The sequence below is a fragment of the Chrysochloris asiatica genome, unplaced genomic scaffold (genome assembly GCF_000296735.1).
Source record: "Chrysochloris asiatica unplaced genomic scaffold, ChrAsi1.0 scaffold00068, whole genome shotgun sequence".
In the NCBI taxonomy this organism is placed as follows: Eukaryota; Metazoa; Chordata; class Mammalia; order Afrosoricida; family Chrysochloridae; genus Chrysochloris; species Chrysochloris asiatica.
The window spans coordinates 9,171,391-9,198,435 of record NW_006408586.1 but is presented as its reverse complement, the minus strand read 5'-3'; positions in this window follow the sequence as shown (position 1 = coordinate 9,198,435).

Genomic DNA, 27,045 nt, shown 5'->3' with positions numbered 1-27,045 from the left:
TTAGTTTTGAGGGAATATTGTCATTTTGGTCTGGTGTTGTTGATTATTCTAAGTAGCACAATTTTCCTGGGTGTTACTGTTTTTTTCATAAGCCTATTAATTGGTTGAAAAGTGACTCCAGTACTGTCTTCAGTTTCAAGTGAGAAAGTTGTCTTAGGACAATAATTTCAGGGGTTGGTTCAGTTAATTTCAGACAGGTCAGTGTGATCTTTTGTCATTTTAATTTTAAGTTTGTGCTACTTCTTTTACCCATTCTAAGCAGGACATTCTATTGCAGTCCTTGTCAGAGTGGCTTGTAGGGATGTCAGGTAGCATCTAGCTCTCTGGTCTTAACTTAAGGATACTGTGGTTCATGTTGGCCATTAATCCTTTGTATAATTGCTTCCTTCAATCTATGATGTTTTTAATTCTTCTTTGCTACAGGCAGGAAGAGACCAATAGTCAATTCATAGATGGTGTTTGCACACTTTTAAAACCCCAGACTTAAAGCAGAATTAACCATTATGATGTGAACTGAGTAAAATTTTCCAAATGCAATTGGCAGTCTAGTGCTTATTCTACAATGCCACACAACGGCTCCTCTATAAGGTTTACAAGCTTATAAATCTTTATAGAAGCAGAAAACCTCATCTTTCTACTGTGGTGAAACTAGTGTATTCATTCTAAATGGACCTTGTGGTTTGCAGCCCAGCTATTAATCCAGTACATTACTAGAGTTCCTTTCCATTAATAATAGGAACATGGAATGTACAAACTATGAATCAAGGAAAATTGGAAGTTGTCAAGAAAGAAAACGAATGTGCTAGATTGACATGACATTCTAGGCATTAGTGAGTTGAAATGGACTAGTATTGGCCATTTTGTGTTGAAAACCAAAAAAATCTTATGATTTACAATGCTGGGAATGACACATTGAAAAGGATTATCATCATATTCATCATCAAAAAGAACATTTTTTTTTTTTTAATATCTTGAAGTACATACCTACACGGAAAAACAGTTAACACCACAATTGCTCAAACTTCTGCACAAAACACTAAAGTCAGTGATGATGAAATCGAATAATTCTATGAACTTTTTCAGTTGAAATGGATCAATCACATTCAAGATACATTGATAATTACTGGTGACTGGAATGTGAAGGTTGGAAACAAAGAGGAAGGATCTGTAGTTGAAAATATGACCTTGAGAATAAAAATGATGCTGGAGATCACATAACTGAATTTCTTAAGACTAATTACTTATTCATTTCAAATACCTTTTTAAAATAACATAAAAGATACCTATAAACATGGGCCTCAACAGATAGAATACACAGGAATCAAAGTGACTGCATATGTGGGAAGAGAGTATGTAGAAGCCTAGTATCATCAGGCAAATCAAGAACAGGGGCAGACTATGGGGAAAAAAACATCAATTTATCAAATGAAAGTTCAGGATGCACATAACTGAAACAAATCCATTAGAGCCAAAATATGACTTTGAATATATCCCATCTGAATTTAATGACCATAATAAGAACAGATTTTATTAATTACACATTAATGATCAAAGACCAGAAAAGTCATGATATGACATCAAGAACATCATACTAGGAAAAAGCAAAAATTAATTAGAAAGAAAGAGAGAAAAGATCAAATGGATTTCAGAAAAGACTATGAAAGTTGCTGTTGAGCATAGAGAAGATAAAAAGATTGTAAGAAATCAGGAGGGAAAAGAGCTGAACAGGAAATTTCAAAGGGCAGCTTAAGAAGGCAACGTCAAGTATTATAATGAAATGTGCAAAGACCTGGAGCTAGAAAATCAAAAGGGCAGAACATAGGAAACATTTCTCAAGCTGAAAGAACTGAGTAAAAATTTCAGACCTCAACTTGATATATTGAAAAACTCCATAGGCAAAATGTTGAATGATGCAGGAAACATCAAAAGAAGATGGAAGGTATCCACAGACTCAGTTTATAAAAAAATAACAATGTTCAACAATTTCAAGAAGTAGCAGATAATCAAGAACCAATAGTACTAAAGAAAACTTTCAAACTTCACTGAAGGCACCGGCTAAAAAAAGGATTCCAGGAATTCATGGGACATAAAATAAAATATTTCAACAAACTGATGAAGCACGGGAGGCACTCACTCATCTACAACAAGATATTTGGAAGACAGCTACCTGGCCAACTGATTGGAAGAGATATACATTTTTGTCCATTCCAAAGAGAGGTGGCCCAACAGAATGTTGAAATCATCATCGTACATTATCATCAATATTACATGGAAGTAAAATTGTGCTAACGATAATTTGAAAACAGTTGCAACAATACATTGACAAAGAACTGCCAGCAGTGCACCATGGTTCCAGTAGAGAATGCAGAACTAGGGCTATCATTGCTAATGTCAGATGGATCTTGGCTGAAAGCTGAGAATTCCAGGAAGATAGTTACTTGTGTTTTATTGACTAAGTAAAGGCTTTTGAATGTTTGGATCATGACAAGAAATGGATAGTATTGCAAAGAATGATATGTCAGAACACTTACTCATGCTCATAGAGAACGTGTACATAGACCAAGAGGCAGTCATTCAAACAGACAAGGAAAAGTTTAAACTGAACCTTTTAAAATCAGAAAAAGTATGAGGCAAAGCTTTATTCCTATACTTATTTAACCTGTATGCTGAGCAAATAATTTGAAAAGCTAAATTTTATGAGGAAGAATGTGACATCAAATCATTAACAACTGGTGATATGGAGATGATACAACTATGGTAGCTGAAAGGGAAGAGGACTTAAAATACTTACTGACGAAAATCAAAGACTACAACCTTTACTATGAATTGCACTTCAATGTAAAGAAAACAAATACCGTCACAACTGAACCAATAAATAACATCATGATAAATGAAGAAAGATTGAAGTTGTTAAAGACTTCATTTTGCTTGGATCCACAATTAACACTCATTCTGGAAGCAGTAGTTAAGAAATCAAATAGCATATGGCATTAGGCAAATTTGTTACTGTACAAGAACTCATTTAAGTGTTAAAAAGTCCATTTTGAGGACTAAGGTGCACCTGATCTAAGACATAGTATTTTCAATAGTCTTATAAGCATTGTGAACATTGGACAATTAATAAGGAAGACCTTAGAAGAATTGATGCATTTGAATTATATTCAATAGAGAATAATATTGAAATTGACACGGATTGCTTCTCTGGTTAGGGTCCAACATTCTGCTCATGCTTTTCTCTCTTGTGAATGCTAGGGTGGTCTGTTCCTAGAATGTAAGATTAACTACTCCTCTCTTTATGTTACAAAACTTCTACCTTTACAATTGTGGCAATCACAATCATTCATGGTAACAATTACTCACTATTGAATCAAAAGGATCCTGTCCCCATCTTCTTTCACCAGAACAATCTAGACAAAATGAAAACTATTCAGTGGGGAGTCTACCTTCCCCTGCTCACTCTGAAACTAAATTCCCTCCTGAAAACTTGTAAACCAGCCAGTTCATGACTTTATAGCACCCTCCCACCTCCATTTTAACTAGCCATTGTCTAAGTTGCTTGTCCCTATTAATCCTGTATACTAGGGGATAGGCTTGATACTTAATGTGAAGACTCCTTCCCTCTAGGTTGGTAGTTCGAGCTATTACATCCATAAGTGTAAGTCAACTTCATCAAATTGTAGCAATGAACACTTGGCTTATTTATTTATTTATTTATTTATTTATTTAATCATTAAACATTCCACACAGACACTTTTAGGAGTTAAGCTCCATTTCAAAAAGAAAAAAATATGACTTAGAGTACATATGTAACATGATTGAGATCTGAGCCCCAAGCACTGGGACTTTCTAATTCACACTGCTATGTTGCATATAAAAATCTCTAAATATTAGTAACAGGCAGACTGGAGCATTGGGGAAAGGTCATAATCAGTTATAGATGATTGTATCAGGAGATTTTTGTTTTGTTATTTAAGTTTTTATTGTGGATTGAGTGAAAGTTTACAGGGCAGATCATCAGTTTTACATTCAACAAATCCTATACTTTGTTTCATTACAATGATTATAATCCCACCATGTACCATCAGTTAACCACCACTCGTCTTTCAGTTTGTTGTACTGTGGTGACTTGTGAGTTGCTATGATTCTGAAAGTTATGTCACTGGTATTTTCAATACCAGCAGGGTCACCCATGGTGGACAGGTTACAGATGAGTTTCCAGACAAAGAGAGACGAGGAAGAAGGAGTGACTAACTACTTGCGAATATTTAGTCACTGAAAACCTTATGAATAGCAGAGAAACACTGTCAGATATAGTGCCGGAAAATGAGCCCCTCAGATTGGAAGGCACTCAAAATGCAATTGCGGAAGAGCTGCCTCCTCAGAGTAGAGTTGAGTAAGGTAGAGGGTCAAAGAAAAAGAGGAGGACTCCCAGTGAGATATATTGGCAAAGTGGCAGCATCAGTGGGTTCAAATGTGATGACAATTGTGAGGTTCTCCCAGAATCGGGCCGTGCTTCATTCTGTTGTGCATAGGGTCACTATGAGTCAATGCTGACTCCATGGCACCTAACAACAACAGCACCCATCAGTTAACAGTATTTCTCTCTATTCATTTTAGCTCTTTGTTTTCTTTATAAACACTCAGGCATATATAATAATTTACACCACCAAAGGGCACATTCTGCAAGTCTGCCTCCTGGCCGCCAGTTCTCAATCCCTCTCATTCCATGAATCTAGAGTCCTCTGCTGCTCCCACCCTCCATGTCCCCATCTCTGCCTCCATCTTTGGTGCCCCTGCTTCTCTGGGTGAGGTCCCACATTCTGCTTGTGCTCTTCTCCCTCTATAGTCCTAGGGTCCTCTGTTTCTGAACTGTAAGATTAACTACTATTGGTTCCTTTATTAAGTTTCTTTATCTTCCTCTAGTTGAGCTCTAGTCATCGAGATATCGAAGCTAGGTCAAATGGGTATTACCTGCAAGTTTGAACATTCTTGTGTGTCTCTCCCCACTTCATATCACCTGGATGCTTCACTCTCATCTCTAGTCCTCCTTGGTTATATCAATATCCATGGGCTCAGGAGTTCCCAAGCCTCTTCAAACTTGGTGCCAACCAGTACTTCCTTGAAGATTTGATTTTTAAATCAAGGAATATCAATTGACACATGGGACTACCAGATAATGGAAGAGACAAGTAAGGAGAGAGCATGAATCAGCCAGATACACTGTCTCCTCACCTCCAGAACAGTGAGTCAATAAATTTTTGTTCTTTGAAGTCACATAATTTGTTGCATTTTTCTATAGTTGTTGTTGCTGTTAAGTGCTGTTGAGTCAGTTCTGACCCATAGCGACCCTATATAGGGTTTCCAAGGAGCAACTGGTGAGCTTGAACCATCGACATTGTAGTTCAAACTGCAGTCTGGCGCATTAACCCACAGCACCACACTAAGAAGACTGTCTACTTTGTGTGAAAACTTGTCCCTGTCTCTATAAACAACACCATAAAAGAACTGTTGGTGAATAAGACCGTTACTTCCTTAGCATCAATTTACTTGTGAACCCCTTTTATTCTGGCATATGTCTTTGCTACTCTACTAGAAAACCCACCTCAGAAGTCACCATTGACCCACTAAATCTCTTTCTTCTATGCCCAATTATTCCCACAGCATTTCATAACAATTCACTCCAAATCTTTCTCTTAGGAATTTGTTGGCTTTCTTTCACTAAACTTATACTTCAATGTCCTTAATGTTTCTTTTTTCTTAAACTCATCACTTTCAACCGTATCTTCCCATTTTACTAATCTCCAAGAATCTAATACAGCTCTATTTTATATGCATTTTCTTACTTGGTGAACTTAGGTATCTCCGTAATTTCAGTTACTACCTCTGATTCAATGACTTTCAAATGTTTCCCAAAATACAATACTGATTTTCAATAATTCTAAAACCAAATAACACTCCATCACTCTTTTATGAATTTTTAACATATTATATACTTTTCTTAATGCACTTTGTTTTTAGTCACTTGAGTTAAAAATTTCTAGTTATTTTCTCCATTTTATTCCAAATTCAATTATACATCAATGGTACTTAAATTATACACAAATGATTTTTTTTCTACATGTGAACGTTCTGCTCAACCTTCTAGTGAAAAACAAAACCTATACTACATAAGGTCATCAGTAACATAGCTCAAAATTTTTAGTCTCACACTCTTTCATACACGTCAAGAGCACCCTCCTTGTGTTTCCTGAAATTATGTAACATGTGACTTGCTACTGTTAATGAGGTGTAAAGAGAAGTGTCATGTGAACTTCCAGATAGCAGCTTCTCAAACCAGTTCATGTCTTTCCCTGTTCTCCTTTTCCTTAATACAGTGATAATGGGAAACCTTCTAAATAAAGTATTCATTACCTTAGACCCATAAGTGACTACAAAGAACAGAATTGTCTACCTCTATTGGACATTTTGAATAGGTGAAAAATAATTTTTTATGGACCCTTAATAATATTTTTTCTACAATGGTACATCTAGTTCATTTTGACCAATAGAGTTGTCATCAAAAATTTACATTAAACAATAAATTTTCTCATTAGGTAAAAAGAAATGCTTCTTATACTGTTAGATGCTGTTGAGTCAGTTTTGCACATTGCCCTAACCTGTGTATTGTCACCATCAGTGCTATGTTTGAGGCCATTGCTGTGGTTATGTCAGTTCATCTCATTGAGGGTCTTCCTATTTCTTTTACTGAACCATTTGTTTTACTTTACAACCATTTGCTTGATATCCTTCTCCAGGGATGGTCCCTCTTAATAACATATCCAAAATGCATGTCACCCTTACTTCTAATGATTTTTTTATTGTACTTCCAAACCAGATTGATTTGTACTTATGACAGTCATATTATATTCAACTTTCTTTGAAATCACCATAATTTAAATGCATCAATTCTTATTCAGTGTCCAGTTTTCAAATGCATACAAGACAATTGAAAGTACCATGACTTGTATCACTCACACATAAGTCCTCAAAATCACATATTTGCTTTTTAACACTTTAAAGAATTCTTGTACAGCAGATTTGACCCTAGGCAATATGCCATATGATTTCTTGAGTGCTACTGTGGCTCTGTGGGTTAATGTGCCAGACTGCAAAGCTGTTTGAACTGCAAGATCGGTGGTTCAAACTCACCAGCTGCTCCTTGGAAACCCTATACAGACTTGATATGGATCAGAACCGACTTGATGGCACTTAACAACAACAACAACTTCCATGGGCATTGTGGATTCAAGTAAAATGAAATCTTTAGTAACTTCAATATTTCTCCATTTATCAAGTTATTTATTACTGTTTCCTTTGTGAAGATGTTGTTTTCTTTATGTTAAAGTGGAAGCCCTAATGGTCTGTAGTCTTTGTTCTTCATCAGGAAGTCCTTCAAGTTCTTCTCACTTTCAGCAAGCAGGGTGGTGTCATCTATATATTGGTTTGTTAGTGAAATTTCCTCCATCCTTGATGCCCTGTTCTCCCTCATCGTGCAGCATGCTCAGTATACAGATTGAATAAGAATTGTGAAAGAATGCTTGACTGACACAAACTTTTCCAGATTTAAAATCACATAATATCCCCTTGTTCTGCCTCTTGGTCTATGTTTAGATTTTATATGACATAATTAGCTGTTCTGGAATTCCCATTCTCTGAAACATTATGCATAATTTGTTATGATCTACACAGTCTAATGTCTTTACATACGCAATGAAACACAGGTAAACATCTTTCTGGTATGCTTTTGATAGCCAGCCAAAATCTTTCTGACATCTACTATGATATCCCTTGTTCCATGTACACTTTTATTTCTGGCAATTCGCTGCCGATGTAATACTGAAAATGGTTTTTAATTGTTTTCAGAAAACTTAACAGGCATTTAATTGTAGTTGTTAAGTGCATTTGATATAAATGATATAATGTAACAATTTCCACATTCCTTTGGATCACCTTTCTTTAGAATAAGAGCAATTATGAATCTTTTCCACTCTGTTGGCCAGGTACATCTCCAAATTTTTGGCATAGACAAGTGTTTGTTTCCAGTGTGGTATCCATTTTTTAGGAAACATCTTAATTGAAATTTTGCCAATTTCTGGAGTCTTAGTTTTCACCAAAGCCTTGTGTGCAGCTTTGAATTCTTCCTACAATTCTCTCAGTATCAAAGTTGAATTTTATCCTACCTCCAAAATGGTTGAATAATAATAATCACTGGTCTTCCTTGGGCATGTAGATATGATACTATCACAGATGGCATTATACTTCAAGATCAATGTTGAGATTTTGTTTTTGATGGTGAATGCAACACTACTCCTCTTCAACTTGTCATTCTTGGTATAGTAAACCACATAATTGCCTGATTCAAAATGGCCAATACCAGTCCAGTTCAACTCACTAATTCTTAGGATATCGATGTTTATTCATATCATTTCATTTTTGACTACTTCTAATTTTCCCAGATTCATGCATTGTACATTCCATTATTAATGGATGTTTATAACCATTTCTCATTTTGAGTTGAACCCCATCAACAAATGAAAGTCCTCAAACCTTACTTCATTCCCATCAATACGTTCAACTTTAATTTGAGGAGGCAACTCTTCCTCAGTCGTATTTTGAATGCCTTCCAAACTGCAGGGCTCATCTTCTACAGCATAATGTTTCAATATTCAATATTGTGGTTCTGACAATGTTCCACTGTTATTCATATGGTTATCAGTGACTAAATATTCGGAAGTAATCCAACTCTACTTCATAGTGTGTCTTAGTCCGGAAGCTCAACTGAAACTGTCCACCATGGATGACCCTGCTGGTATATAAAATACCAGTGACATAGCTTCCAGAATCACAGCAGAGCACAAGAAACCACAGTACTACAAATAGACAGATGATTTAATGCCACTATTATTTAAATGAACACACCAACCACTAAATGGTTTAAAATCAAGAAAGGTATGTGCCAGGGATGTATTCTTTCACCATACTTATTCCATCTATATGCTGAGTAAATAATCTGAGCAGCTGGATTATATGAAGAAGAGCCTGACATCAGCATTGGAGTTAGACTCATTCACAATCAGTGATATGCAGATGATACCACATTGTTTGCTGACAATAAAGATGACTTAAAATATTTACTAATTAAGACCAAAGACCATAAACTTCGATATGGGTTGCACCTTAATGTAAAGAACAAGATATCCTTACCACTGGAGAAATGAATTGTTGTTGTTAAGTGCCATATTGTCGGTTCTTACCCATAGGGACCCTGTATAGGGTTTTCAAGGAGCAGCTGGTTGAGAGACTAAGGCTTGTCACCCTGTTGTCCAAGAAGCATTCTGGTTGTACTTCTTCCAACACAGATTTGTTTGTTCTTTTAGCAGTTAATGGTACTTCTAAGATTCTTCTCAAACAACATAACTCAAATGTATCAATTCTCCTATATTCTTCCTTGTTCACAGTCAAGCTTTCATTTGCATATGAAGCTAATGAAAATACCATGACTTGGGTAAGGTGCACTTTAGCCCTCAAACTGACATCTTTGCTTTTGAACACTTTCAAGAGGTCTTTTTGAAGCAGATTTACTTAATGTAATATGTCATTTGGTTGCTTGACTGCTGCTTCCGTAAGTGTTGACAGTAGTTCCAAGGAAAATGGAGTCTTTGACAACTTTAATCTTTTCTCCAATGTCAGTTCAAATGTTCAAGCTCACCATTTGCTCCTAGGAGACCCTATACAGGGACGCTATGTGTCGGAGCTAACTCGGCAGCACTTAACAACAACAATAACAATCCTTTCTTAAATAATTTTATTTACACAACACAAAAATGTCAGTTTGGGTACCCTAAGACTAAAATTGTGTTCCTTTTGAATGTTCTAAAGATTTAGAAAATAAAAGAAACCTGAAGATTATGTATTATATATCAAGATGGATGTCCTGGTGTGGGGAAAGCATTAGACTGCTGAATTCAAGGTCAGCTGTTCAAATCCACCAGTCACATGTCCAGCTACAATAAAGATTTCCATCCTTGGAAACCCTATACAGGTTCAGTATGTGTCAGAATTGACTTGATGGTAGTGATGATGAGGTGATGAGAATTGATGTAGTAAGTTTGCCCTACAAAAAATTCTCATAGGATAGTCTTTGTCCTTGAATACTGAGCAGGTGCATTGTCATGGTGAAAAAATTTCCTTAGCTCAACTTTCTTGGGCTATTTTTCACTAATGATGTGTTCAATTTTCTTAAAGCTTATTCCTAAGAAGCCTCCATGATTATCCTGTGTCCCATGAGAAAATATGTAAGTATTTTGGTGTTCCAAAAACAATTACAATAGTATTCTGACCAAATCTTTCTGCCTTGAATTTAAGTGGCCCAGCAGAATTCCTTGAAAACATTGTTTTGATTGGACCTTTTCTTTATTTTTTGAAACATCATAATGCGACTAAGATAAATGTATTGTTGATAGGACTTGTCTATAGGCATCTGCTGATCACAGAGAAATGTTTAAACATGTTTTGTTTGGAATAAACCTGTGCATTATGAACTGGAACAATACTTTCTTTTTATTTATCTTCATATGAATGCAGAAAATGGTATAAATCGGGGATGGGAGCAAATTAAGAAATTTTCTAAAAATAGAATCATAGAATACAGTGAGAAATATGATTAAAATGGGAGAATTTGTCTGTCAGTTTGTGATAATGTTGATAAGGGTGGCTAACTGTGATTCTGAAAGCTATGTCACTGATACTATAAAGAACAGCAGGGACACCGATGGTAGACAGATTTCAGCAGAGCTTTCAGATTAAGTTAAACTAGGAACGAGAGGCATACCACTTCAGTATAGAGTTGAATTTAATGATGTGAAAGGAGCAAAGCTTTTGGGACCTTCATTTACTGATGGGGCACAATGTAAAACAGTTTCAAGCATTCATAAAAAATGGAGCATAAAATGCATAAAATACTAACATAGGAATATTCAAAATTAACAAAAATAAAATGAGGTGCCTAAGATAAGATGACAGAGTTAGCAGAAGCGCTGTGTTGACCCTCTGCAGCAAAGACATGGTGAAGTTTCTAAAAAGATACAGATGGTTATCCTAGAATCCTGAATATCAGAAGAATGTCATAATAGATGGAATGACTACTGACTGGAAGAGGAAATTGAACAGGAGCTGTGAGAGAAAAGAAAACCAAGTGGCCTATGGGCTGGTGAGGCACAGCTTGGCCACCTTTAGCTTTTGCAGGTTATTGTTGAAACAACAGGCTGTAGACATAGCACATGGCTGAAATGCAGTGTTCCCTTGTTTCTGTGCCCTCCTGGCAAATGGTGTTGCGGGCAACCCCAAATCTTGCCAAAGCAGCAGCCAGGGGAACTCTTCCTGCAAAGATTCTACTCTGCTAGAAATCGGGCATCTGGAATAGTGCTTCTGCTTCTGGAAAGGAATGAACCCTACATGAACTATGCCACACACTGAACAGAGAACTTCCAGCCTCTACCACATTCACCAGGAAGCAGGTGGTGAGTGCCTTAGAATACACACACATGCAATTATAAGCTAAATATAAATGCATCACAATGCACAATTTCTGAGTACAGAAAAAAAAACAAAAAACAAGACAGAGTATCTCATACAAGTGACCAAAATACAGAGTTAGAAAATAAAGAACCTGGTAAGGGAGTCCTGGTGGGTTAATGTGCCAGATTGCAAAGCCGTTTGAACTGCAAGGTCAGCAGTTCAAGCTCACCAGCTACTCCTTGGAAACCCTATACAGGGTCGCTATGGGTCGAAACCGACTCTAAGGCACTTCACAACAACAACAAGGAACTTAACATAATACTAATTATGCAACTTCAACGGATTGAGAAAAATATTAAGAAAACTACAGATGAAATCAAGGAAAACAGACAGAACTATACTAAAAATCAGAAACAAATTGACAAAACAATTGATAAAAATGGAAACCATGCAAAAGCAACAATTAGAAAACAAGAAAATTAACACAGACTTCAGACATAGAAAACACACTAAAAAGACAACAGCAAAAAAAGAATGGAATTAATGGAGATCCGAATTGCTGAAATTGAAGAAAAATCTATCAATAACCATCTTCTAGAGTGTGCCTGACCTCATCTGATCTCAGAAGGTAAGCAGAGCCAGACATGGTTAGTACTTGGATGGGAGACAACCTGGGAATACCAGATGCTGTAGGCTTTAATTGGTATCCTGGAGTGGCACTGTAGGTTAATGTGCTGGACTGCAAGATCAGTTTGAACTGCAAGGTCGGTTGTTCAATCTTACTAGCATCTCATCAGAAACCCTATGCAGGGTTGCCATGGGTTGGAACTGAGCCGACAGTACATAACAACAACAACAACAATGGAGTGATCTGAATAAAGAACAACAAAAAAAAAAAAAATCAAAAGAAAGCCTAATATTTATGTGAAGCATGAGAGCAATAAATTATGTGTGATTGAAATTCCAGAAACAGAAGAGATATGAAAGAACTTGATAAAATTTTCAGAGTTGTTGGAAGAAAACTACCTTAATATCATGAAAGATGAGAAAACATGCATTCAAAAATGAATTTTAAACAAGATAGGCCCCAAAATAAAATCACAAAGATATACTATATCAAACTTTTCAAAACCAAAGAAAAGAATCCTAAGAATAACCTGGGAAAAATGAAAAGTTAGTTACAATGGATAACTAAAAAGAATAAGCTCTGATTTCTCAGAAGAAACCACACAAGCAAGAAGACAATGGAATAACATATATAAAATCCTGGAAGAAAAATTGCCAACCAAGAATCACATACTCAGAAAAACAGTCCATCAGATATGATGGAAAAATTATTAAAAAAATTTTTTTGCATATACATGCGTATACAGATAAACAAAAATTGAAAGAAATTATAAAAACTATACCAACCTTCAATATGGTTGCAGCTCAATATAAGGTAAACAAAAATCATCACCAGTGGGCCAATAAATAACATGGAGATAAATTTTAAAAAGATTGAAGTTGTTAAACACTTCATTTTGCTTGGATCCACCATCTACTCTCATGGAAGTCGCAGTCAAGAAATCAAACAACTTATTGCATTAGGCAAATCTGCTGCATGAGACCTCTTTAAAGTGTCCAAGAGCAAAGATGTCAGTTTGGGGACTAAGATGAACCTGCCCCAAATGACAGTATTTTCAGTAGTCTCATATGCATGTGAAATTGGACAATGAAAAAGGACTACCTTAGAGAAATTGATGTATTTGAGTTATGGTGTTGTAGGAGAATATCACAAGTACCATGGAGTGCTATATGAGCAAACAGTTCTGTGTTGGAAAAAGTACAACCAGAATCTTTCTTAGAAGCCAGGAAGGTAAAGACTTGGTCTCTCATACTTCAGATAGGGGGATCAACCCCTGAAGAAGTACATCATGCTTGGTAAAGTGGAGGTTGAGCAAAAAAGAGAAAGGCCCCCAATAATATAGATTGGCATAGTGTCAGGAACAATGGGTCAAGCATAGCAAAGATTGTGAGATTAGTGTCGAACCAGGCAGTGTTACATTCTATTAGGCATAATATCACTGAGTCAGTAGCAACTCTATGGCACCTAAAAACAACAGACCAGTCATACAAAAAGCTAAAGGGAATTCTTTGAACAGAGAACCAACACATCAGACAACAACCTGAGACCAACCAACATATACGACAATATCACCTTGACTCAATTCAGATATAGAAGTACGTAAAGTAAAACAGACTTATAAGACTGACAGTAGAAAACAAGAGATATAGTTGCAGCAACAGCAACAAAATACATCATGCAAAAAAGAGGAAATAATGCAATAACAGAATTTACAATTGAATAAAAACTCAAATAGATTTCAATAAATAAAATAAATGAATAAAAATAAACTAAACTATAACCCTAATGGCGCTTGACAACAATTAACCCTGAAATCTAGACCAAGCCTCCTTCTAGTCCTAGCCCAAACCCAACCTTTACCCTAACACTAATCCTAGTCCTAGCCGTAACCCTGTCAATACATGAGGTCCTAGATCTAGCCATCTCACCCCTAAACCTCAATTCTTACTCCAAAATAAATTAAAATTTTTTAAATAAAAAAATTAAATTTTTAAATAAAATGAATTGCAAATAAACAATATCCTAGGCTTTAATGAACTGAAATGAACTGATATTGACCATTTTGAATTGAACATTCATGGTTTGGAGTCCCGGTGTCGTGCTATAGGATAAGCACTGGACCACAAGGTCAATTTGAACCTTATGTCAGTGCTTCAAATTTACCAGCTATTCCTTAGAAATACTATACAGGGTTGCTATGAGATGGAAATGACTCCATGGCACTTAACAATAACCTGGTTTTCAATGGTGGGAAAGACAAATTGAAGAGGAATGGTGTCACGTTTATCATTAAAAAGAAATTTTCAAGATCTATCTTGAATTATAATGATGTGTGTGATACTATTATAGCCATATACTCACAAGGAAGACTAGTTAATACCACTATAATTCAAATTTCAAAACAAATCATTAAAACCAATGATGATGCAATTGAGGAATTCTATTAAATTCTTCAGGCTGAAATTAGTAAAACATCCAATCAAGGTGCACTGGCAATTACTGGTGATTGGAATGAGAAATGAGAATGGATCAGTAGGTGGAAAATACAGACTCCTTGCAAGCTTGCAGAATGTGCCCTTTGGTTGTTTAAATGATTATATATTCCTGAGTGTTTTGGTGTGCATCCCCCCTTTGCCCCCTGCAACAAACAAACAAAAACCACAGAGGAATAGAAGCAATTACTGTTGAATGATGATGCACAGAAAGGATTATAATCATTGCAATGAAACCAGGGTAAAACCGATGTTCTCCCATGTAAACTGTCACTCAAGTCACAATAAAAATGTATACACACACACACACACACACACACATATGTGGCCTCCTTGACAAAAGCCATGTTGGAGATCTCGCAAGAGAATTTTGTAAGAGATTCATGTTTGTGCTCATTCCAAATTGCACGGAAGGATTACCCAATAGAATGTAGAAATCATTGAACAATATAATTAATATTACATACATGTAAACTTTTCATGAAGATAGTTCAAAAAAAGTTGCAACAGTGCATCTGCAGCGCATAGGCAGATAAACCCATGCCTGATTCAGAAGAGAATGTACCAGAGATATTATTGCTGACTTTAGATGGATCTTGACTGAAAGCAGAGAATACCAGAAAGATGTTTACTTGTGTTTTAATGTGGATCATGACAAAATATGGATAACGTTGAGAAGAATGTGTATTCTAGAACACTAAATTGTGCTTATGAGGAACCTATGCATATACCAAAAGGCAATCGTTCAAACAAAAAAAGGGGATACTGAATGGTTCCAAATCAGGAAATGTGTACACCAGGGCTGAATTCTTTCTCAATACTTACTTACTCAATCTATTTACTTAGCAAATAATCAGAGAAACTAGATTATATGAAGAAGAATGTGATATTAGGAGTGGAGGAAAACTCATTAACAACCTGAGACATGCAGATCATACAACCTTGCTTGCTGGAAGCCAACAGGACTTGAAATACTGATGATGATCAAATTCATACAGCCTTCAGTATGGATTGCACCTCGATGTAAAGAAAACAAACCCCCTCACAGCTAGATTAGTGAATATCATCATGATAAATGTAGAAAAGTTTGAAATTGTCTTAGAGGTCATTTGCTTGAATCCACAATCAACACTCATGGAAGCAGTAGTTAAAAAAATCAAACAACAGATTTCACTGGGTAAATCTGCTACACAGACCTGACCCAAGTCATGGTATTTTCAATAGCCTTACATGCATATGAAAGGTGGACAAAGAATAGGGAAGACAGTAGAAGAATCAATGCATTTGAGTTATCATGTAAGCGAAGAATATTGAAAGTACCCTGGGATGGGAAGACTTCATCTCTAGTTTGTCAGACATGTAAGGAGGAACCAGCTCCTATCAAAGACATCATGCTTGATAAAGTGGAAGATCAGAGAAAAAGAGGAAGAGGACAATGAGATGGGTTGACATAGTGGCAGTGACAACAGTCCCAAACATAATTAACTGTGAAGTTTGTGCAGGATCAGGCAATGTTTTGTTTTGTTGTGTCTAGGGTCACTGTGGTAGCGTAGTGGTTACGAATCGGGCTGCGAACCTCAGGGTCAGCAGCTCGAAACTACCAGCGGTTCTGGGGGAGAAAGATAAGTCTTTCTGCTCCCGTAAAGATTTATAGCCTCGGAAACCCTGTACAGGGTCGCTATGAGTCAGAACCGACTCCACGGCACATAACAATAACAACAGGGTCACTGTGAGTGGGAGCCTAACAACAGCAGCAACAGGTTAGTAGTTTCGATGTAAACATTCTGAATAGCTAATATTTAAAGGGAAACCCAATCGGTCATAGCCTTTTTTCCCCTTAGGGCAAAACTACTTCCAAATATTAATTTATTTAAGCTAATCCTTCCAAATTCTTCAAAGTGGTACTTCCTTTAATAGTGTACATGTAACTCCAGATGAACTACTGGCAGCAGATATTCAAAACCACAAATCTTCACATTGAGAAACAGGAAGGTTATAAAGCCTATGGTTGAATCTCAGGTGGTTTTTCATTGATGATTTTGATTTTTAATGGTACAGTATATTTGGTGAATAAAGATGTAATGAAAAGGAAAGTGTAATCAAAGGAAATATGATGAGTTGAGCAGACTCTGGCCTTGTGGGCTTGTCACTTGTAGGTTTTCATTAAATATGCTATTTTTTCTATCCCTGAGGACATTTTTATTTTTTAGTTTTCAAGACAAGTAGTTTTCAGCATCAAAAAGAGGTAGTTCAAATACCCATTTTAGGATTGTTTTCTCTCTGTCCCTTTTCTTTGTGTTAGCTCCGGAAGTCTACCTCAGCTAAAGATTGTGTTTTAAAAATCAATAACAATGATATGTCCATGGTTTCTGTTTGGCTCTTAATGCCCTGTGCCTGATTTTCCAAATATACATTTTGGCTTTACTTTCACTAATAACTAATATATAGGTTATAACTCTTAGCCTATCAGTGACAATAACCTTCACTGAAATTTTTTTTTTTTTTTTTTCCTACTCAAGATCTGAGCAAGTATGAATCAGATTGACCATGGAATATGTGTCATGATTTATGATTTTAGGTAGTAGTTGATTACTTTCCTAGTCAGCACCACTGTTTCAAATACTAAATTTCAGGTATTCAATAGAGACAGCTTTATTTTTCTTTAAAAATTTATATTTTAATGTAAATTTGATTCTAACAATTAATCTTATTCAGGAATACCCATTATTTCAGGTTTCAACCAACATTTTTCACTGGCCCCTCCTTTTACTCCCCAGGGCAGTATTTAAATATGTCCTGGCTTTTGTATTCTCCCAGAATCTAGGGGAGGTAAATCCACATAATTTAGCATCTGTTCTTCTGGTATCTGTTGAGGTTAACAATCACATCAGTGCCCTAAATGCATCATCTGAAATGTGTGATTGTCAGACTTAGTCATGGCACCACATTTGTATCTGCTGGAGGCTGCAGACCAAGCCAAATTCAGAACAACCTCTTCTTTTCAGGATCGCTGGCAGTTTCTTTTTCTGCAAAGTATTTGCTCTTCTTATGGAAAAAACAATACTGCAGATTTCTTATAATATTCTGGTTACAAGTGACTTTTGATGAGGATGCTTTTTAAATTCTTATTTGTGTTCTTAGCCATGTTACTAGTATTTGCTTGTAGAGGAGGACATCTAGTAGCCTGCTACCTTTAGAATTCTAATGGAAACTGCTTTTGTATCTCCTCCACTCTCGATTTACCCAGGATACATGGAGAATTACCTTGTCATATCTTCTCCCTGGCACTAATGCCTTTCCAGAGATCCTATCTCTATTTCTCTCTATTCAAACTTCCTCCTCTTCTGCTCATGAATCTTTATTTCACTCATGTGGGAAAACTTACAAGTATATTAGTATTCATTATTCCTCCAATCTTCTATTTATTCTGTAAATTCTCCACCAAGCATATTTCAAAATATTTTGTAACTCAAAATGAGGAAAAATATGTATTTTGCAAATCAAATGTTTTGAAGTTATTATCCCTGCTAGGAGATTTGAAAGACAATTTGAGAACTCAAAAGTGAAGGACTTAACAATATTTCTCTCTTGTTAATAGCGTTTATCCTCTGTAATTAGGTTGCTGTTCCTGGATTCACACAACCATTGCATGAAATGAAGAGAAGTCATAGGAGCAAAATGCAAGGCTGGTAGTGAAAGACACATTTAAGAATATAAAAATGTCACCCTACTGTCATTGTTTCATTAAAGAAAGAGTCGTCTCTATTTATAGTTATTTCATGTTTTCGTTCTTGCTGTTTTGGGTGGTATGACAATGGGTAATATAGTTGCAATGCCTTTATTTCAATATGTATAACCAAAAGTTCCATTGGCTTAGAATTATGGTAACATCACTGCAAATTATAAATACTGAAGGTACTTCAGACTATTTCTCTTGCTTCTTTTCACAGCAAGATTTCTTAAAGGAATCTTCAACACTTTCATTTCATGCATTCACTGACCATTACTTTTAGAGCAAAATCTAAGAACAATGTTCTATAACTGAACTATTTTGTCATTGAAAAATTAAAAACTCCAAACATGACCTGTATAAACTTAGGTGGTCTAGTTACTATCCATCTCTCTAATTATATTTCATACTGCATTTCTTTTGTGTAATGTCTAGCCACATATCATTCTTTTTTTTTTTTTTTTAAGATCCCTTACTACCTTTTGGTAGTTCTTCTGCTCTCTGCTTCTGTGTTAAGTACTAGTTGAACTGACACTCTGCCATTTAACATTTTTTTAATATGATCATGTATAACTACTTACCTCTCTTTAATAGGGCTACCACAGTGCCAACTTTACATACATTTGTAACTACTTGATTAAGATCTAGCTCACATACTACACCAAGAACCACATTGTCTATTTTGCTTCTGAAAATTAGTATGGTCACTCAATAAATATTTGTTGAAGGAAAGAACATATCTCTCTTTTATATATATTTGTTTTAAGGTGAATTCCTCAAATGTTAAAGAAACTATTCATAGGATCACAGACACTGTTGCTCTTCCATACTGCTTGGCTGTATTTTTATTTCAACCAGATGCCATCTAAAAATTGTAATATAAAAATTATATCTGTTTTATTATTCTTTGTAATAAATCTGAGTGTTTCATCTTAGTATCTGCCTTTAACAAAGGTCATAGGGCAGTGAAAGAACAGTTGATCATTTTGATTGACTTATCTATATTCAGTTTCTCAAAAAAATACTGTAAAACAGGCACAAAAAAGAGGCATTGCTTAGGTATTAAGCATAAGGGGCAGTATCAAATCTTTTTACTTTCCACTAAACTGATATGCCATTTCAGAAAAATGGAAACACGTCAGCACAGCTTCTCATGGTAAATAATTTACAACATTCATTTTCTATTAAAATAAGCCCAGGTATGTTGTGGATCTGAATACATTTATCCAAGTTCAGAAGATTAAAAAAAAAATTGCCTTCAAAAACAATATAAACTTCATGCTATGATCATATTAGCATTTATCTAAGTTTCTTATGTTGTTAAATATTTAGTTTATTTATCTGGGATTGCTAATATTAATGAGGGCTTGACTGTGATTGTAGGATGAAGCACTGGACTGCAAGTTAGGTTTGAACCATGAGGTCAGTGGTTCAAACTCACCATCTGCTCCTTGGAAACCCTATATAAGGACACTATGAGTCAGAACAGACTCAACTGCACTTGACAACAAACAACACAATTATGTTAATCTAACTGAACAAACATTACTCACAGAGTATAATAAAAAGCAAATATACACTTTCTCCTCCTCTTCCTCCAAAGCTATGCACTAGATAAAGTTCATGATTTCCAATCACTTTTAATTAATAAAAAATATTATCTCATATTACTTTAAATTAATGAATATATTTTCAATCCAGTACTTAAAAGAATCGGGCTGCTAACCTCAAGGTCGGCAGTTTGAAACTACCAGCTGTTCCGGGGGAGAACGATGAGGCATTCTGCTTCTGTGAAGATTTACAACCTCAAAAACCCTGTGCAGGGTCACTATGAGTCCTAACCGACTCCACAGTACTTAACAACAACAACAGTCACAAGTAAGAGTCCTGGCGTGACGCTGTGGGATAATGCGCTGGACTACAAAGTTGATGGTTCAAGCTCAACAGCCGTTCCTTGAAAACCTATGGATTGCTAGAGGTCGGAACCAACTTGACAGCACTTAACAACAACAACAACAACAACCAGCCCTAAGTAGGAATCTTGAGTAGTGCTATAAGATAAGCTTCTGGACCACAAGATCCGTTTGAAGCTTAAGATCATGGCTTCAAACTCATCAGCCGCTCCTCGGAAACCCTATACAGGGTTGCTGTGAGTCTGAACCTACTCAACAACAGCAACCATAATTTTGAACTTTGTTTAAAAATTTAAAAAATAAGTATTCTTCTCTTCCAGATGTAGTATAGGTGTGGTGGTCCATGCAGGAATGGAAGGTAGTTGACGTTTTTCTCTTTTCTGAAAATCTTCTGTTTCCTAGTTACTGATTGCTTTTGTTTGTTCCTCTTTCAAAGTTAGAAAAAAATATAAAAGACTAAGGAAAGTAAGATGTTTTTCACTGCATTGTATTGTCATAAGCTAAGTTAGTACTCTCAAAACCTGGCAGATGTTTAAAGGGCACACTTTCATGTAAATTTTTGTGAGTTCCCTAGATTCTTTCACTGAGTACATTCATTATCAGTTTACATTCTGTATCTTTTAGCTGTATTTTATTTCCTAGAAATCTTGCGAACTCATCTTCAGCTCCCAAAAGGTAAAATATCATCACCCACTAAGAAGGTACTAATGGATAGCATCCAATGTCATCTTCCACTAATTCTTTCTTTTCCTCTGGCCCACTGTAGATAGATCACAGAAAACATTGAGCAAGTTATATGAACAAAGTTTGCTTTTGTGTGCTCTCCCCGCCCCCAGTGCAATTGCTTTTCTCTATATTAAAGTAGTTAGACACTTCACCCTTCATCTCTTTGATTTCCAAACTGTGGATATTTTCATGCTATTGGAATACACCTCTGAAATGTTCCATAATGTTGTTGTTCTCAATTAACACTCCATCACCTTTCCAAAATGATCTCTTGAAACATTAAACATCAAGACATCCAGCAAGGTAATGGACTATGCTTATGTATTACATAGTCCTTTTACAACAAAGACACAAGAGACCAAATGAAACAGATAAAGATGATAATCCTGAGATTCTGAGCTTCAGAGAAAATACTAGAGAAGTAGATTGAATACTGATTAAGAGAAGAAGCTGAACAAGAGTGGCAAGAGAGGAGACAGGTGAAGTGTGCACCAGCCTCACATGGAGTGGTCAACTTGAAATTTTGCAAAGCAGCATGAGATGCAGATAGCAGCCTAACAACACAAATGCACACCAGTGGCTGGTTACAAGAAAGGTATGATTCTCTCTTGTTCCTCCCACCATCCTGGTGACCATAAGCCTGTTCAGCCCCCACCTTTACCCACCCCTTTCACAGCTATGCCATTGTGTATCAATGTCAGGAGGCACAAGAACTTCACTTCATCAGATCTGCAAAATACACACTGTCAGATCCCTGGAAACCCCTGGGCAAGCAAGAAATTCCATAACTGATTGTTCTACCTCCACCTACCCTGTGGAAAGGAAAGAGTTGATCTGGGAGCATGGATGATGACCTCAGTTACCATCTGAGCTAGCACAAACCACTGGCACATGGAGGTGCGATTACCATAGACAATACCTATGAAGGCAGGGATTTCATTCTCTCATCCCCTCTTCTCCTGTCCATGAGTTCCTTGGCTGGAATATGGTATCAACCAATACCAGTTTCCCTGTCCTCCATGAATTTCTTTTCTTTTCTTTGGGGTCTGACCCCTGCCCTAGTTTTTTACCTTTTTTTTTTTTTACTTTTCCTTCTCATGTTTTTAAAAATCTTTTTTTTTTTTTTTTCTTTCCTCTGCTTGGCGTTCTCTTTTATCCTTGTCTTGTGATGTGATTTTTTTTTCTTTTGCCCTTCCTCTTCTACTTTTTCTTTTTTTCCTTGATTTTTCTTTGCATTTTTTATCTCTCTTTCTTCTTCCCCTACCCTACTTTTATTGTTTTGTGTTTCTTTTTTTCTCCATACCTGTACCTTCTGCAGCATCACCTATTGGGTGAGGACCACTACCAGCTTCTTTATCACCTGATAAAGTTTTTTTTCTGTGTTCTTGCAACTTTCTAGATCTTTCTCTCAGTCTGTTGAAGGTACCTTAGTATCACTAGTTTGAGTTCCATAGACACTAGTTTGTCAATAGACAGCAACCAAATCCAGCCAAACTTTTCCAGAGCTGTGCTACACAAAGAGTGAAAAGAGTGCTGTGCATACACTTCCATTCTCTATCACACCCAGGTAACAAGTACCTGGGAACACACCAACATATAATCACCAGTGAAATACAAATACAGTGACACCATAATATGTTAGAGACAACATGCAACTTCAATTCACGCAAAAATCAAGACACTTAAATAAGTCACTGAGTGTGAGGCCGGAAAACATTACTGAGGAAGAAATGGCATTGGAACTATCTGATAAAGAACTCAAACTAGTGATACTAAGGTACCTTCAACAGACTGAGAGAAAGATCTAGAAAGTTGCAAGAACACAGAAAAAAACTTTGGAGGAATTCAGGAAATCACCACACAAAAACACTGACAAATGAAAAATTAGAAACCATTAAAATAGAGTAAATAGAAATCAAGAAGACTAATACTAAAATTTCAGAACTAGATAATACATTAAAAGGGCAAAGAAGTGGAATTTAATCAATGGAAGTTTAGTGATCTTAAAGACAAATATTTCAATGCTAATCTGTTAGAAGAACAATCAGAAAAAAGAAGGAAGATATCTGAAGAAAACCTAAAAATTAATGGGACAACATCAAGATGAAGTAGTTACATGTGATCAGATTTCTAAAACAAAAACAAAAAAAAAAAAAAAAAAAAAAAAAAAAAAAAAACCAGAGAAAATTGTTGAAGAGTTGTTAGACAAAAACTTCCCTAACATTATAAAAGAGAAGAAGCTGAATGAACCCCAAAGAGGGTAGACCCCAAAATAAAATCACCAAAACATATCATAATCAAATTTTCAAGAACCAAACATAAACTATGAATAACATTACAAAGAATGGGTATTGCAGAACATTTAATTGTGCTCCTGAGGAACCTGTAAATAGACCAAGAGGTAGTTGTTGGAACAGAGCAAAGGGATACTGAATGGTTTAAAAAATAAGAAAAGGTGTGTGCCAGGGTTGTATTCTTATACCATACATATTCAATCTGTATCTAATCAAGTAATTTGAGATGGTGGATTATTTGAAGAATAACATATTAACAGTATTTGAGGAAGACTCATTAACAACCTGCAGATTTAGTCAACTTGATTCCTATGTATTATATCTGGTGAGGTCTATTTGTATAGTCACCTTTTATGTTGTTAAGAAAGTTTTTTGTAATAAATAAGTATTGATCTTGCAAATTTTTACCATGTGATCTCCAGCATCATTTCAATCACCAAAGCCATATTTTTCCAACTAGTGATCAAATTCTTAAAACATCATGATAAATGGATAAAATGCTGACACTTTACTTGGATTCACAATCAATGCTCATGGGAACAGCAGCCAAGAAGTCATATGATGTACAGCATTGTGCAATTCTTCTACATAAAACCTTTTTAAAATGTTGAAAAACAAAGATCTCACTTTGAGGACTACGGTTAGCCTAACATGACACAGTTAATGTTGTACGGATGTGAAAATTGGAAGAAGTGCAGCAATAGGGCTCCTTAGAAGCAAGGATGCAGAGGCCTCATCTCCTATAGTTTGGACATGGTATGAGGTGGAACCAGTTGTTGGAAAATTACATAATGGTTGGTAAAGTGAAAGGTCAGCAAAAAGGAGAATGACCCTAAAGGAGATGAATTGGCACTGCATCAGTGGGTTCAAACACAACAATTGTGAGGATGGTGGAGGACTGGACCATGTTTTGTTAAGTTGTGCATAGGGTCACTATGAGTAAGAGTCAATTAGATGACACCTATCAACAATAATAACTTAAATGTTCATTTACTAATCCCCGGAACATAAGAACATGTTATTTTAGATGGACTTGAAAAATGTTAGTAAATTAAGGGTCTTGAAATGGTGATATAATACTGAATAGTCTGGACTTGTCTAACGTAATCAAAGTGTTTTGATGACACAGTAGTTAAGCCTTAGGCTGCTAACCAAAAGATTAGTGGTTTGACCCCACTAGCTGCTTCATGGAAGCACAGACTTGGAATCCCTATGGGGTTGCTCTACTCCATCAGATAGGGTCCCTATAAGTTGAAATCTACATGATGGCAATAGGCTTTTGTTTTGGTTTGTTTGTTATTATTGGTTTTGAAGATGAAGGAAGGAGCCATGCTAGAAAAGACAATTAAAAATAGATTCTTCCTTAAGAAATCCAGAAAGAACAGGTCTTACTGATAACTTTTTGGATTTCTGCCATGAAGAACTATTAGATAATACAGTTTTGTTGTTTTAAGTTACTGCAGTTTGTGGTAATTTGTTATAGCAGCAATAGAAAACTAATATACAGGTTTTCACAGCTGGTAAATAGTGAACCAAGATTCTGATCCCCAAATCTCAGTTGCTGCTTCTCATAGTTTCAACTACACAGGAATCAGCCTCTTTTCAACTACGCTAGAATCTGACAACAAAATGACAGCCTGAATTTCAAATATTTTAAGTCATGTGTCTAATTTTTTTTCTTCTAAAAATATGTGTTATAATCCCGTCAAAATATTGCTCTTGAAATCCTAACTTCAGGAAGTATACATACTGTCTTTACTAATTTTTTTGACATGGTTTCAGTCTCCCTCTCACTGCCCCACGCACCCCACAACACACTGATCATGTACCAATTTGAATGCTACTTTGCTACTACACTTATAAATGCAGTCCTGATATGCTCTGAATCTATGACTTCCCCTTTCACTGTATACTTCTTTTATAATCCCTTCTTCACATTGTGTTTTGTATAACAATAGATTATATCTGTTTTGTTGTTGTTTTCTCTACAACTTTGCAAGCTGATCTGCTCAACGTACAGTATTTGCCTGTATGTGTTCCCAGCATAGGATATGGCTTCAGCTAGGACATAAGGAGAAATATGTTGGATTGAACTGTTACTTTTCAGAACTGTGTCGTTATAAGCCAACTCTCACCCATTTAATAATTTCTAGTTCTGCCACAAGGCTTTAATAAATATGGTGTAAGCCCAAAAAATGCACTTTTGGGTCAAATATATTGAGTTCAATCCTCTTCTACACAAATATTGCTGAAATGAGCCTGGATTCCATCCCAGTTTCTGTCAAGGAAAACTTTATAGGCAACTTCTGGCTTTGGCTAAGGCCTTTATCCTAGGGACTCAAAGGCCATTACAGCTGCAAATGCTTCAAATTATAACAGAAAAGGAGGTTATGTTACTAAATTGTATGAACTTTTTCAAATTCAATGCATCAATCATTCTCCCTAAAACTGTAAATTCTCTGTGCAGTTCAACACATTTCTGAAGTAAGAAAAAAATGTATTTTGCAGGGTTAAATTAGAAAACTTATGTTTTCTAAAATTGTATGTATAGTACGTTTGAGTTATTAGGTTCCATCTGGAATTGGCTTTTTAACAAATTACATATTTCTTACATGACATAGGTATCATGGTCTCTTTATAAAGTAAACATCTTCAGTAAAACTATTTTAGATGTTTATGTGAATTCTTTTCACAGGGAATATCATGAAACACTAGATCAATCACAAAATTTGTGATATTTGTCTTATGCCTTAACTTGAAAGGCTCTGATACTGTTTTAGTGGTTGGTGAAAAAAGTTTTAAATATAGATAGATAGATAGATAGATAGATAGATAGATAGATAGATAGATAGATAGATAGATATAGCTATAGATAGATAGATAGATAGATAGATAGATAGATAGATAGATAGATAGATAGATAGATAGATATATCCCTCCAGGGTTATACTGAAAATTTACATTTAGATGTAGTATATGTAATTCTCTATATGTGCTAATTTGATTCAGTGTCGATGTCAACCTAAAATGTATTTCTGTATCTCTTTCTGAAGAACTCCTAATGTATAGCTAGAGTAACAAGGAATCAATCATCTGAATTGTGAAAAGTTCTGCCATATAAAAACTATATGTTTTGGTGACTCATACGATCTTTAAAAAGTTATCATTAGACATTTTATTATGCTTCATATATCATGTACCAATACTTGGTGTCGCTTCGTATAGAAGGATTTACTTCAAAAGTTTTCTGCCTTTGATCTCTGCAGTTGATCTTACCTGGACTAACATTTTAAGTAAACATTTCAAAGCCCACATTTACCTAAAAGTTCAATTTAGGAATGATTTCTTCTTTAAAACTACAGTTTTCAGACAACTAAAGCAAAGGTGCTTTGTTGAACATGATGGCTTTCAGCAATTGGGGAACATTCCTGAATCAACTATCTTCAGCATGAAAATGAACATGCCCATATTGTGGTGAGAAGTAGGGAATAGATAGAGTCAACTATGCATTTTAACCTCAGCTGGCAATTGTTGAGTTCGTTCTTAGTCAATATTTTTCCAAATCTCTGCTGTTGGCCAAAATATTTCTAAGTTCCAAGCCAAAAATATATAGCTGTTTCACCTGGGAGCCATCAAGGCAAGTGGTTGTGTCCCCTCAGGGCACATGCCTTTCCAAGACTAAGACTCAAGGGGAATACAAAAGCAG